Raw genomic sequence first — 15,219 nt, forward strand, 5'->3', positions numbered from 1 at the left:
CTCTCACTTGAAATAGTGTAAAACAATGGAATGAATGGGCCAATTTCATCACAGATTTCTTTCTGTTCTTAAGGAAAGAAGGAAATTTGCTTTAAATCTGTAAAGGGCTTTACCCACCTTCTGTGAGAGGAAGCAATGTTTATAATCCCTAAAGACACAAGTTTATCAAAGTTTTGGATTTAGTGATGAAGCATCCTCACAGCACAGTCCCTCATAGTCTGTTGGACAGAAAATCTATCATCGAATGACATGCACTTTAATAATGTTGTATTTAATCAGTGATGTTTTGTACAGGAAATACTGGTGATCTTGATTTGTCTCATCTGCTTGACATTGTCCTTGCCTCTTCTTAATGTCTCGTATTTTCCAGCATAAGATAAAGCCCTGGTTATGTATGCTATAGAGGTCTTCAGTATATGGATGCATCCAGAGTTTTAGGCGTAGACAGTAATATAACTATTGGTCATTATGTTTTTCTGCTATGCAGTATGCAATCCACTGTTGTGAGTCAAACAAATATTGTTTCATTGTGACACTAACTCTTATGTGTTCCTGTACTAAGCAACTGTGTACCCTTGAGTTGTGTGTGGTATTTTCTCCCCACAGGGATTCCCATGCATACTTAGATGTACTCTGCTGACCGAGCTCAGAATTGGCTCGTGACCAGCATAAAAAAAAAAATTGTGAAATTGACTCAGCTTGGCAGAGGCAATGAACTCTAGGAGTACTGCCTTTCTTTGTGTGTGCTGTTTGAACAATGTGTTCAGGTGCACAAAACCAGTACAGTCAGAGCTCGTCTCATGAGGAATAGCATACTGCATTTTAGCCATTCATCATTTCCTCTTCTGATAAAATATAAAGGACAACTAGAATATTTAAAAAACAAAATTGTGATGAATCAAAGCATAATCCATTGTCACCAACAACATTAGTTATGGCTAATTAATGATGTGAGTACATTTCATTATACATTAAATAGTCAACACATCCTTCATATTCATGCTCTGCCCTCCACATGCACGCTGCCTTAAGACCGATACATTTTTAAGCCAAAGAAGCAATACAAGATCATCACAATTTGTTCCTCTTAAAACTGGTGACAATATCGAAAAAAAATAACAAAAGCTGCCTCATTCATCAAACATCTGATCTGATCCTCCACAGTGACTCAACACAATGACTGTAAGCTATTAAGCAGTCGGTTCAGTGAACGTGAATACAATTTTTAAAAAGCATAGAGTCGTTTTTCATTCATGACTCATTTACTCCCTGAAGCTGCACAAGGGCAGAGGATTGAGGAATGTTAACAGGGAGACAACCATACAATCTCCTAAAGCCTTCACTTCCATGCATGAGATAAAAAATTGCTGTGATGTCGAGTTCAGAGGTCACTAGAAGTCACCAGTAATTGGTCACTTATGAATTGAGTGTTTTCATACGGGTAGAGAGAGACAACTAATCAGCATGTAATCCGTGTGATTTTTACCAATGGAGGCATTCTTATTTTCTGTCTGTGCAAAAGTTGAATAAGACGTCAGTGGCAAGACTTTGGTGGCATATAAATTAGCACCTGCAATGCTGAGTCACCTGCAGTAAAGACAATACAATGCATTACAATGGCTAGCCTCATTTACATATTGTTTTTCTATTTTTAACTCTCCCCCGCGTTTAATTAAAAGCACACATTTTACAAACTCCAGACAGCTGTGTCAGTGGTCTCTCCACTAAATCATAAATGGCAAGAAATGTTCACAGATGAAAGAACGGCTGCGCAAGGGAGGCTTACATGCTTGTGTTTGAGTCAGTGAAGAAGAAATAGAGAAAGTAAACACCATGACAAAAGAGTGGGAGGAAACAAAATCTGTCCCTTTTCCCTCTAGACCGGGACGTTTTTAGATTTTTCCTAAAAAGAGCGAGTGCGATAAATACTGCTACTCACCTGTCACAATGGTGACAAGACTGGGCTTCAGGACATACAGACAGGCAGAGAGGAAAAGAGCGAGAGGGTGTAATATAGGGAGCGGTTCTTTGCTGCTTTGCTGGTCTTGCGCCCCATCATTTCTCCATCTCATTTAATTTATCAGATATAGCCTGGCAGAATCACCCAACCTTGGCAGTGATTACGCTCACCTTGTCAGTCATTCTCTTAGGATGTGTCTGTAGATTTACATGAGAGTTGCAGTAATGCCAAAATTGGTAAACTGCTAAGTCATTACCACAAATGGACCTAGATATAATGTTTTTTTGAGGGTTCATTTGGTAATGTTATGTTCAGATAGAGAAGCATGTCAATAAAATAAGCTCTGCTTTGTAGCATCAGGTTTGAAAATGTAGTACGATTTAACAGCTTTATAAACTGCAGCCTCCAACAAGGCGGTCAAGTTGAATCAACAACTCTCTAATACAGTTTCAACAAAAAATGAACATTAGAAACAACATCCATTAGACTGCATCTGTTATAGCTGGGTATACCTAACAAACAGGTTTACATACTGTACATCACCCTAAACAGAAATAATCATTATTCCAGTCCCAGCCTGGTCAGATCTGTATATGAACTGATGAAGCCTTTTGGATGAGAGGTGAAACGTCTTCCTAGACAAATAACCAAGTCCAGTTGCTTTTGACTGAAATTGCTTTGGGGATAACGAAGACCTAGACCAATGAGAACATTCACAGGATTATTCAAGAGATATAGATTGAGAACAAATTCCTTCCACAACTGACGGAGCCTTTAACTGTTGAGACACCATATGGTGATGTGATTAACACGTTTACTTGCATGTTCAAGTCCCTAGTGTCAATTTGTCAGAACTGCAGCCAGCTGTAAGGGGTCATCACAGGATTGTCCTGACTCCATATGACACCACACAGCTGCCAAAGAGTGTCAAAATGGGTGACAACCGTGAGATGATGACACAGTTGGGATGTGTTTTCAAACGGCAGCTTTAATACTAAAATGCCCTTGAGAAAATGTCCGTTTCCCTGCCAGCCTGCCTAACAACCAAAAGTAACTGTGGATGTCTGGGGATTTTAAAAGAAGGGCAATGATAAAAGGGAGCAAGCATGCTCTGTCTAAGCAACCTCTGGGAGCCACAGCAGGGGAGAGCTCTCGACAGCTGTGGATCATGTAGGATTTGAGGGTTAAATATCTGATTGAAACTGAGACAAAAATCATTTCTTTGCTGATGAACTACACTTTCACAAGTACACCTGTTTTCTAGTTATAAACAGTTTTGCACATACTGTATAAACATCTCATCCTCATATCAGGAAGCTGGACATTATCTGATTTTGAGAAGCCAGTGTATGCAAGCTGTGTGATTCTGAGAGAAACCAGTACACTGTGACATTTAAACAAGAAGGTTTATAGTCCAACCAATAGATAAACTGCATATCTGTATACAAATAAATAAATGAACACATGAACACTTCTTTTTGGTGCAAATTATAGTCATGTAAGTCTATGTTTCATTCCACCTGTAAAAACAAAATCACTGCATTAATCAGGCAGTCTCATAATACTACAGGCTTAAAGTTCTACTCACTCTCATTCTCCTCAGTAAAATGTTTTGGATTGAATATTTATTATAAAAGCACATTGATGACATTAAAACATGACAGATGTGTGTGATATTGCATGGAGTGAAATACATTTAGTCCTGATAAGAAGCCCTTGAATCTGTCCCCTCATCATTAGTCCTGTCTCTGACAGATTCAGTTATATCAGTTTAATAATGACAAATGATGAGTAGTGGTACAAGGAACCGTCCTCTGAACTGACTACACAGAACTTTACAGGCTGTGATAGCTAAACTGGCCTGGAGATGGTTTTGTCAGCTACCTACATTGAGTTTTGCAACTGTCAAATTACAGTTAAGACTTTCCAGGTTATAAGAAAAGAAGCTTTGCTTTTACTGTGGCTGTTGTAGTTATGACATATTATTTAATCATCATCACCATGAAACATTATGAGGCTTTCACACAGAAACAGTGTGCCTGTGTATTTGCGCATATCACTGCAAGTCTATCCAGCTAATTATCCCATTGTTCTGTTGTATGTTGGGAGGTCACAGAAGTGTTATTGGCTGTCACCACTGACAGGCGGTACTGAGAGATGATCACGCCATCTCTGTGTCAGTCCGAAAGCCTGAATACACTGCACCCGGTCAAAAGACACACACCGGGCACGCAGCCAACTCGGATGGGATTTACACAAAAACAATCACTAATGTCAAATCCTTTGTGAGCCAAATGCAATCATTTTCTGTCATGCAAGTTGGATATGGAAGTTTCTGTTTCACACTTGGCACAATTATTGCTTTTTTCTTTTTGTTCAGTTCTAAATCGAGCTCAAAACACAAAATGCTGTCTTATGTTATTATGTCATATTAATACATTTCTTTGAAATCATTTGATAAAGTGACTGTGGTTTTAATCCTGGTCACAAATTCCTGTCATTCTTAATTTCCATCTTTCCTTTCCTGTCTTCATCACAACATATTCACATCTCAAGCAGGCTTCTAGTTTAAATCCAGCGAATGCTAATGTTTAATTCCCAGAGCAAAACGTGGTTTGCAAGACACCTCGCATGTGAATCAGTATAGCTAGCACTACTGGACTAAAAGAGTGGAGATAATTGAAAATAATGAGGTGCAGTGGGTTGTCTGCACAAGCAATGAGCTGTATCATAGCCTTTAAACAAAACATTATTTCAGATCAGTAAAGTTTTCATTTCATCGTAACCTTGCAGCCTCCAGACGGAGAAAACTTTTGTTTCCTAAGCACACATCTCTGAACAATAATCAGTAAATAGTGGATAATGTAGTCATTCAAGAAGGAAACATCCTTGCTACGCTCTCAGATTTGTACACTGTACATACGGAACTCCACACCCACAGAAACGCTGCAGTTTGAGGGTGTCCCGGAGCTAACAGGATGCTTAATTAGCATCTCTCTGAAACTTAGGTCGCTATCAACCTGCTGCGACAATTTACCGCCCTCAGGCCGCACACTTTGGATCCCCCCGTCTCATATCTCATCTCATCATATCTCCATGCCTTTGTTTTGAAGTCTTCAGGTTTCTATCAGAGAGAGACAGGAGGGAGAGCGAGGGAGAGATACAGACTAGATACTAGGGATGACTAAATGCTTGTCGTTATCGACAGGGTGCTTGCTCACATGTGAGACCTGAAAATTAGTTTAATGTACAAATGTGCTCTTCTCTCTGCGGTGCATTCTGGTTGGAAGTTTAATTCAGACATTGGCTGATTCATCTATCGACTCTTTAATATTCATTTAAATGGTTGCACATAATGTAATGCTTTTTTTTTACTGTATACAAACACAACCATGTAAACTCCTGGTTTAATTTAGGGTCATGTGTATTCACTGCATCAGTGTCATAGACTGTATGAAAAATGGACGTAGCCTCTCCGTCGGGGTCCGTTCTCTCAACTTGATCCAATTGTACTCGCCCATGGGACTCCGCCTCATTTCCTCTTACCAAAAAAGGACATGGATGTGACGTTGTGGGAAGGAACATACATCCATCTGGCTGACGTATGTCACCGAGGCAAAGTGAGGGCCTGCGGCTAGCTGTTACTCAAGAGGCCACGCCCCTAATTATATGTAAACTTTAACCTCCAATGAAATAAAAACTAGCCGGGCAAAAAAAAATTCACCCCCCTCTGTGTTGTCATGGAGATATGACCTAAACATACTGTACAGACTAGAATGTGTTTTTTTACCAGGCCTTAAATAGGTTTAATGATGCTGTGAAAACGGCCTATTTAACATGGGGGTCAATGAGAAATTGCTCTGTTATGAAACCTTCCCCTAGTGGCCACTCAGTGAACTGCAATTGTTGGCACTTCCATATTTGATCAACCAGGAAGTCTCTGTGGTTGGGGCTTGATCAGTGCTCTTCTGTGCTGATAAAAGAGTCAAGTACAGGCCTATGTTCAGGACAGAAAAACAACTCACCTGCCAAGTCACAAAAAAACAAGAGCAGGGTATCATTTAAAAAAATTATGATGTAAGTGCTGATACCAGTACCACAACTGAAATCCTTAAAGTGATACCAAAGGAGCACTTCACTTGATACCTTTTGTTCTACTTCATTTAATACCCATCATGTGAATGGAAGCATTCAGTTGAGTAAAATACCACCACCACTCCTGTCCATCCAAATGATACAATTTGCCATTCTGGTGGCAACCCGATGAGTTGAACCGCCAAATCTGTGAAATACACAGCACTCCACCGCACAACACCTCAGACTGTATGGTTTGTAGCTGTTGCGATGTGGGCCAATCACACATCCAATTAAATCAAAGAACACTAGGGTGTTTCTTTTCTTTATCTGGGTCCATAAAGGATCAAATGCAGGTATTGTTTGACTGGAGAAGTTTTGATACTACTTGGTAACGTTTTTAGTGATAAAAAGTATCAGTGTTGGTGATTCTGTCCTTAAATTACTGGGTATAGGAATGAAACCAAATTTTGTGCTACCACCCACTCTATTAACAATGGCACCGCTCCATCCTTTACGCCGTAGTTTCCTCATTCTAAACAGCTTATCCTGTTCAAGGTCACAAAGGGCTGGAGCCCTTCCCAGCATGAAATAAGTAAGAGGCAGGGGTACAGTATCACACATTCACACTCACATTCAACTAACTTGCCTGTCTTTGGATTCAGGGAATAAGAACCAGAGCACCTGTAGGTAACCCATGCTGACACAGCAGGAACATGACCTTATAAACAGCAGTACAAAACAAGTGTGTTTCAGTCATAGCACAAAGCACTCTGTACGATTTATTTATATTGCCTTGGTGTCAAAATTGTTAGTGCTACATGCTTCTTTGATTGTGTTTTCAGCCATGCTAGGAGGGATAGAGTTCACCTTTGGCATTAGCTAAATAAGATCCTCAATAACATACAAATAATCTCTACCGCTGCAGTAATTGACCTTGCCACAAACAAGAAAGTGCACAGATAAAAGAGAGGCTCTGAGGGGTCAACATTGTTTGAAGGCGCTTGCAGCTCAGCGAGCCTGTGAATGCAACCTGCTTTTATCGGACCACTAAACAACTAAATGCAGCAAAGGCAGGCAGCTGTATTTGCATTCTAAACAGTCTAACAATCAGCGGGTAGTGATATCAAAGCACTGCAGACCCCTTGATCTACTTTTGTATTCATCAAGAAAATCCTTCATTTGCTGATAAACACAAGTACTGCTGCATATGAATATTCCCAGTTTCGTTAATCTGGGGCAGTTCAGCTGACATGCAAGTGTGCGTTTGCATTGGAGATGAATGAGATTTCTGTGTACGCCTCTACTCATCTGAGGGAATATTTGAGAAACATAAATTATGAATCCTGTGCCGTGCACAGATAACCGTGGTAATGAAGCCGGCAGAACAACTGGATAGGCTACATATTTTAAGAGGCTACTTCCTTTGTGGACATGTCATATAGGCATTAAAGATTCAGACGTTGTGATATCCCAACATAGAGAGGACAGCGGGGTGAGTGGGTCGGAGATGAGAGTATTATCTGGCCAGTATTATGGGGCAGATGCTTACAGGAAACCAGAGCTGGAAGGGCAAGGCTGACGTAACATGACAGCATATGTAAACTTTACAGGGAAATGTCTATAATACCTCTACAAACACTTCTACAAACACAAATTAAACGTTGAATATTTAGGATGCTAATAGTATTCACATGCTAAATGTATTCAGCACCAGACAAAACACACTCCCCACTATGTGGGGATATTTAATGCTTCCAGCGTTCACAAACAACCTCTTCAATCACACTAGAAAACATGCTTGAAACATTACCTTACAGTTCAAATTGAAAAACCTTGCCACAGGTCAGGTAGCATTAATCCCCAAATAATAACAGCTGCAAAATTTTTCTTTTCTCTGCAACATTAGCCAGGTTACAGACGTGAATCAGGCTAAAATAAACCAGAGGAGAGAACGAGGCCAATGCATGCTGTTTAAACTTCCAATACATCATGGTTAACCAAGACTGTTTGGTTAATCAAATTCAATGTGGAGTCAGTTCACTGCAGATGCTGATAAAGAAACAGAATACCACTGAAAGGTCCTGAATGTCATTAAAACACTGAACGAACATGTCAAGCTGTGACCAGGTGAGCTCTTAGATCCACTTACTGCTGGGTGTCTATGACTGTTGGCAGCTTCACCTCTATGTGTTGAGTACATGTTTAAGGTTATAATTAGTCAGCTTCTACAGTTCAATAGATATACATGGTGCCTCTTAAGTATTATCATTACAACACACTGGTCAAAGGACTAAGCATCTGTTATACATTACATGGAGATGTTTGAAATACCCAGAAGGTGGTTTAATAACACGTGGATCATGGCAGTCGCTCAGTCCACCACTTTGACTAAAATATTGAAATTGATATTTGTGGTACAGACTTAAATGTAATAAAAACAAGAAACACTGGGACTTAAGTCAACTGTACATAAAATTGTCATTCTTTTAACAATAACATATTCAGTAATTATAGTAATATTGTCCCACTGTGCAAAAAGCTTGTGCATTCCTTAACGCAAGGCACAGCCACGGCTCAAATGGAAACGTGTTTGTCGGAGAGTAAACTGTAACAATACGGCTGGCGCTCTAGATCGTTTGACATCATTTGTTTGCTCTATTAACTTTTTGTCATTCTCCTCCTCAGCTCAGTGTTTTGTTGGCTCACTGTTAATGACTCCTCCTCCAAACAGCAGATTAGGTGTAAGCGTGATAGTTACATCGTGTTCTAAATCAAAATGAATCACATTTGTCTGAGGTGACCTAATGGAGCATGTAAATTTCAGGTGTGGGGTTTGTTATAGAAAAAAAGGAATATTAGTCTGAATAACTACAGGACTGGGACTGGGACAAAAAGTCTTCCCTGGTATTTTTGCCCGGACTGGCCCAGCACAATGGAAATAGGGGATCACACAAATAAAAGTCATGTATACAGTAACAGTCTCAATTCAACAGTGCATAGTTACTTCATCATTTTTTCTATTCATGTCAGATTGCAACCATTGCTTTTGAAAAAAAATATGCCTATAAGCCTATAAAATATAAATAAACAGGCAATTTCAAACATTATTAAAATGTTACAACAGTCATTTCTAACCCTGTTTTCTCTGAGAAAAATCTAGTTGGGTCGACCCAAAAGGCCAGATAGCTAATCCAGCCCTGGAACCGAGGTCTCTCCAGTTACGAGTACAGAACAAACAAACAACATTCCCTTCCTCTAATAGATTTATTTGTGAAAACACACACTGTCAGATTGCTAGGTGACACTGACTGAAGGTCAGACCCATCTCAAGTAAACAAAGCATGATAGTGACGTCACTGCACTCTATTACACTGGAAAACCAACACACAATACCCAGATTGACAAACGCCAGAGGACACAAGACAGCAATTTCCATTTGATCATGAATTGAGGTACAGAAATGTGTTGACTGACAAATTCTGTGACCTGTTCGCTTGTGGGAAAAAAGCAGTCTGCTTCACAGTAAGAAATATGTGACTGAAGTTATATTAGGCACTACTTTGAAGGTACAAAGTGCTTTGTACTCTCTGCTGTATGCTCTATTATGTGGCGTTCTGTGGGAACAGTGTAGTGGCCACCTGCGTAAGGGACTATTTTACATCAAACCCTAAATTCAGTTCAACAAATCTTGTCAATCCCCTGCTGTTATGTGCTTTGGTCATATGTTCAGCTTCAGCACACGGCTGTTCAAGTCTTACCTTAACTTAAATTTTACCAACTGTGACATCACATGATGTAGTTATCAGCCAATGGATGACACATGAGATGAAATGAACATTTAAATTTTTAATCTGCAAATTTGTCTGTTGAATTTGGTGTCTGCTAATAATGGACTCGCCAAATGTGCCAGCTGCATCTATTTTTGTCCTCATACATAATATTCAGGCACAATTGCATTTAAAATATTGTGAAGCCAGATATAAATGTATTCTGACATGTTTCTGAGGTTTATTATATTTTTAGACCTCAAAGATCTGTCCTGAAAGGCTATTTCAGAAATGGGCATTACCATCTGTGATCCCATTTTGAATGCTGACAGGTAATGATTGAATTATGGTGAAGTGAATGAATACATAGAGCCTGTGTTGTTGTTTGTAATAAAGGCTGTTGTGCTGCTCGCAGTATGTTTTTGCAACGGAAACACCAGTGCTGCTGCTGATCAAAACATGTGTGCTGTTTATTTAAATTATCATAGACTTATCGTAATTATTATAAACACTCATCTGAAGTGCCTCCTCAGGTGTGATTCTCTCATCAAAGTAATTAAGTGAAGCCTGAGTGTCTTCATTCAAAATCAATTCACGTACTGTAGAATCTCTGCTCTCATCGCTGTTGGATGAAAACCTGTTTGGTGTTTTTAATGGTTTCACACTTGCTTAAAGTGAGCTGAAAAAGCTTAATTAGCAACTATTAGCATTTATGAGCAATAAAAGTAGGATAACCAAATATGGATGTATTAGCGTCTCTGCTTTAGCCTCATCCACACTCTATGTGGGATGATTTTTAAGGTTTTTCAGTCTTCACATGTATAGTTTAACCCGAGAGACCTCTGAAACTTCTTCAAAATCCTTTGGATAATTTGCCATCAAATCTAACAGTTTACAGCCAGGCTCTGCTAAGACCTACTTATACTGTGTTTCCACTACAGTATGGCTCTGCTTAACTCACTTTGGGCCCCTGGTCCTTTTCTCTATTTCTCTACGTCCTGATTTCCACTGCGGATAGTACCCATGGCATTCCAAGCTGATCGCCAAACTGCTGTGATATTATCTTCAAAGTGACACTGAAAGGATATTTTCATTGGAAACCAGAGGATCATATAGTTTGGCGTGCTGAATTTAGAAAAAATATGGGTCAAGTAAATAAAAAATCGGGGTTGCTACTGAAGGAAACTTGGCCATTTAAAATTCGAGGGATTATGCAGAATGTCACATGATGTGCTAGAGACAATTCTCTCTGAGCAATCAATGGGCTGCAGTGTTTTAACTTTTAGTACCGGCTCAGTTCGTTTGAAACCTCTACAGAGCTGGTATTGAAAAAATCTTTCCACAACTTTTGCTAATATCAAACAAAAAGCTAAGTATAGAGTCATGCAGTTGAAACACAACAGACCAACCAACATCGCCATACCTACGTATGCTTCATGCATGCCTAAAAACTTTCTTATGAAAAGGACAGCTGCTATAAATACCAAAGCCTCAAGATAATAATAATTTAGGTTATCAAAGCCAGACATAATGTACCTGAGGCAAATGTTACATTGAAAACAGTAATTTTCCAGCACTGGGGTTCAGTTGACTATTGACAACTTTTTTTTTTTTTTGCAATTTCCGCAATTTTCCATGTATTAGATGAATTTCTGTATTTCTGACACAGCATGACAGGATTTAAAAAAAACCTATTATTCTTTATATTACTTTTAGTCTTGAAATCTGTCTTTGTTGTAAGAAGTTTGGCACTTTTTTCCCAGCTAAATTCCAACTTTCTTCATCACTCGGGTAAACATGCCTTTACATCTTTACTTAATCAAGTAAAAATAGATTCAGAGCTGTTTCATCAAGATTACAGAGCCCATGTTGCATAATATAGACATGCAAGGTATGACCACTCCAATTATGACTTTTTCTTTCTTTCTAGTATTAATGAAAACTCTCTCTCCTTCAGCTGATATATTTCAGAAGCAGTTAAAACATTTCAATTTGACTGAAATATTTCTCAGTCAAAGAGTGCAGGCTGTCTGGTCCATTGTACGGAGAAGTAATTCCCCTCATTTTACATCAATTATGTTGGCTGACAGAGGAAGAAAAACAACACAGAACCACAGTCCAATGAAATCTAAAAATAGATTCAAAGGCCAGTATGTACATGTCTGTCATTTCAAATGATGTGAGTCTGTAATCATTATTCATTGATAAAAACGTGGGAGGGAATATGAAAGCATGAGTATGTTTTGATAAACAGCCTGGCAAATTTGCCTCTGTGTTTTTCTGTTGAATAATATACTCAAAAACAAAAGGCCTAATAATCATGCTCACTTTAATGCATGGGGGCTTGATTTGTTTTCATCTGGTGAGGTATGAAAAATATTAAAACACTGCGGTTGGAAAGGACTGCTACGGTCCTGTTTTTGTAAAACACATAATACTGACTGTTTTGCTTTGGGTGGCCTAAATACCAGTAAAAGCAGAGACGAATAATACGTTAAAGCTTCACTATCTGATATTATTGTAAAAATCCAGGCTCTTAGACATAAACTCAAAATGTCTGGTGTCAGGTGTTGACACAGCATTGACACTTTAATATCAGGCCCTGGGGCTACAGATGTTTTGACCCTTCCCTCACAATATTCCATGGCAACATTAATTCAGAACTCCCCTGATAGTAAATGTAAATTAGGAGTGTCCTCCTAATCAGTAAACAGAATATGAAACTCACATACGTGTATAAGACCATATTCCAAATCAGCAACACGAGAAGATCAGTCTTTTTAGTTAAAAACCAGCAAACATCACAAGCAGAGAACAAGTATAAGTAGGCCACGATCATATTATTATTTTCATTTTTATTTAAGTTGTTTTCCTGTAATGGTCTTTCAGCATTTAGGTTGTAAAAAGTATTGTGTCTTTTCCTAAGTATGTTTGCAAAAATGGTGTTATACAGTATATACGGTATATGTGAGATAGTGCACATAACATGTCCTAGTCTTGCTTGTTTAACGTGTAGTGCTGTCCATGGTGCTGATCATTCAACTGTCACAATCTCGCTGATTAGTGACTTTGTTTTGCAACTAACACATGCCATCGTTTGGGTATGAATATAGTACTGCAGGAATTAGTCCCTAATACAAGAAATTTGTTAACATTTTTGTACTTCTGGTTTCCTTGATTCAGAGTCAATATTTTTTCAAAACTGTTTTGTTTAGATGCCATAAATAAGATCTGTGTTTAAAACAAGCATACGTTTTTTAACGTTTTGTTCTGCAAGATAAAACATTTCAGTCGATACCCCAGCTGTGAATGTTGAAAGTTGTACGTTTCTTTAAAAAGGTAATCGTGGGTCGGCCAGTGGCTGAGTGGTTAGAGCAGTCACCCCATGTAAAGAGGCTGAAGGACCTTGAGGCAGTGGCCGCAGATTCTACTCAAACCTGTGGTCCTTTGCAGCATGTCCCCTCCCCTCTCTCAACCCATTTCCTGTCTGTTGTTTATAATAAAGACTTGAAAAACTGCCAAAAAAATAATTAAAACAAACAAAAAAAGGCAGTTGCTAACAAGAGGCTAAATTAGACAACAAACGTCCTGACGCTATACAAGCAAAATCAGTTGGAAGCTATGGTAGTGGGTGGTGAATTTTGTTCATGTGCTATGTACCGTAATGGTAGCTTTCAATTCAATTCAATTTCATTTATAGTGCCAAATCATAACAAAAGTTATCTCATGACACTACTATAGTAGGTCAATTCTATAATAGGTCAAGACCACACTCTATGACTTTCAGGAATCACAAAAGGTTGTGTTTATTTGTGAACATCATCTTGCTGAACAAAACATGTAAGTATCATTAACTTTAGTTCACCAAAGATCTTATTTTCAGGCAAAAATCCAAAATCCAATGGAAAAATCCCATTGGCTGTTTGTCGAGGGAACCCATGGTGATGCAAACTTCTGTTTTGCATACAAAAATCTGTTATCCCTGCAGCACTCTTGATAGTAAGTTTCAAAAGTGGGGTGAGACTTTAGTGTCCTCTGCTATTCTTATAAATAGTGTGCTGCACAATTGATTAATATCGACTAATAATTAATAATTAATAACCACATTTTAAGCGTAATCATTAAAATATAAAGTAACACGCATATCATTTCATGGTAGTCATTTAACTGGGCGTCAAGGCGCCTTTAGACACGTGCGTTTTCTGCCCACAAGACGTGACGGATCATAAACAAAGTGAAAGGACTTGTCTCTCAATCAGGAGAGGTTGAGCGCTCCAATGTTTAAAAAGAAAACCAGACTCATTAATATAAGACCCTTTGGCCTCTTGACAGCCAACAGACGCGTTACAGGATTTCCAGGCAATGAGTTGGTTTCCCCTCGCTGCCATCTGGAGCCGCCTGTGTGAGAAGTTTCCTAGCGCAGCTTTAATTCACGTATTCTGTTTAGTGATATAACATATGACCTGAGTACATTGTAATGTAGTACAGATGGTGGTGCACTCCACAGTCAGTAGCAATGAGTTCCTGATACGTTGTGACCCCTTGCTACATCTGGAGGGTGAAACGTGGACGGTGCATCTGCATGCACAATCTGCCCCAGATTACCTGGCACATGTCCCTGTGTTGTTGTATGCTTATTTATTTATTTATCTATTTATTTACTTCCCAGCTGTGCCCTCCTACATGTTTTTGCCTGCACTGCCCAGCAGCCAACCCGGAGCATATTTGATTTGCCTATTTGTTAGGCTAAGAGTCTCATATCAGGCTGGGAAAAAACTGTAAACAAGCAGGACTCTGGACAGAACATTTCTTCCCATTGTTTCAGCATTTATATTTATGTTTCTTTTTTCGCTGCATGCAGTGAAGTAGGATGAAAAATTGCATGTGTGCCAACATGTGGCTGATGTTGATCATTATGTTTGAAGTATCGCCCACAGTATTTCACCAGCTCTAGTTTGCCTCCACAATTACCTGGAAACTATACGACTTGCATAGTTTTATAATTTTTTCTTCCACTAATTGGACAACTGGGAACAACATCTAATTTGCTCTTCACATGCAGATATCACACTCTTTCAGCTTTTAGCATTTAAATAAGAAATTGCACAATATGTTGCATAATAATATCCCAGAGAGAAACTGAGCAACAGAAACAATTTCAAACTCACAGAAATTTGCCAAATATAATGTGATATGTATTTAAGACTGATCTAAAAATAATTTCAGACACTGATAACTACTTCATATAAACTGCTATATGTTTATATGCTATATGTTGTTCACAGGACTCGAAGGGACAATATACAGTATGCTTTAGTATAGCTCCAGATGTATACTTACCAGTTAAATCTGAAATAGACTGTGAGCACATTTTGGACACTTTCTATGTGTTTTTTAAACATGCTTTTCAAGTAT

The sequence above is a fragment of the Echiichthys vipera genome (assembly GCF_963691815.1).
Source record: "Echiichthys vipera genome assembly, chromosome: 3".
In the NCBI taxonomy this organism is placed as follows: Eukaryota; Metazoa; Chordata; class Actinopteri; order Perciformes; family Trachinidae; genus Echiichthys; species Echiichthys vipera.